The sequence below is a fragment of the Opisthorchis viverrini genome, assembly GCF_000715545.1.
Source record: "Opisthorchis viverrini unplaced genomic scaffold opera_v5_13, whole genome shotgun sequence".
NCBI classification, from domain to species: domain Eukaryota; kingdom Metazoa; phylum Platyhelminthes; class Trematoda; order Opisthorchiida; family Opisthorchiidae; genus Opisthorchis; species Opisthorchis viverrini.
In genome coordinates, this window is record NW_008751669.1 from 897,349 (window position 1) to 898,489 (window position 1,141).

A 1,141-nucleotide genomic window follows, 5' to 3' on the forward strand; every position below is an offset into this window, starting at 1 on the left:
ACACGCTCAATGAGGGTAACGTCTTTCGTACGTCCTGAGTAGACAACTTGGTTGGCGTACTCCAGGAGCGGTCTGACGTAGGCCGCATAGAATATTTGGAAGTCCATGAGAGTAATACGGGAGAAGGTGCGTCGGATTATCCGTAAAATGGCGATGAACGCTAGCTTGGGAGGATCGGACCGAGAACTAAGCTGAGAAAAATACCGTTACTATGGGTAGTTAGTCACTTCTTAAATGCCTTTTGGCCGTTGATAAACGGTACATTCTGATGTTTGAATCGCCGGCTACTACAACTATTTCGAACTTCTGGGTTTTCTGAAACTTATGTAGGTATTTGTGTTTTTCATCTCATTCTGCCCGCAGCCAGTGAAAGAGTACGCAGCTGACCAACGGATTACGCTTGTCTAGCTGCTTATTAGTCCGAATTAAGCATTCAAACCATATTGCACGGAAACTTCACTCAAGCATCTTGAACTCGGCGCCTTCACTTACGGCAATGTGCACACAAGCGCGTCCCAGGAGGCATTGGAGCCTCATGAAAGTGGCGCGCCAGAGTTTAAATGGGAGAGTAGGCTGGTAGTACATCAACATACTGTTAGGTCGCTGTTGTTGTTGATCACTAAACTGTTGGCCTGTTCGCCAAGCTTGTTCGCAAACGTTTCGTCACAAATTTTGAGAACATCAATGCGCAATGAAAGCAAAAAGTAAAAATGCTCAGCCTGATTGGATTCCTATGACCAACATTCTCCTGACTGACCGCGTCAACCAGAATCCGAAAGCCATCCCAAACCCAAAGCTCTTCGTACGCTCCAACAAAAACATTTCACCGAAAGTTTCAAGACTCCTAACAATGGCGGAGTGCACGGATATCTTTATCTGAGCTGGCAGTAGGGCAGAATAGACAAGCGTGGAGGCGTCTAGGCGGCTCCAAGGGCCAACGTTGGCAGACAGTTCACGAAGCTGCGAGCCGAACACCTATTTGTTGCACTAATTTACAGCACAAACGTCAGCACAGGATTATTTGGCATCATCATCATCGACAGCATGACATCACTTCACTGCTGTACAACCATGACTTATTTGAAAGCTTTATTGTAAAGAAAAGAATGAAGGTGGATGGGGGAGGGACTTAGTGCTAGCT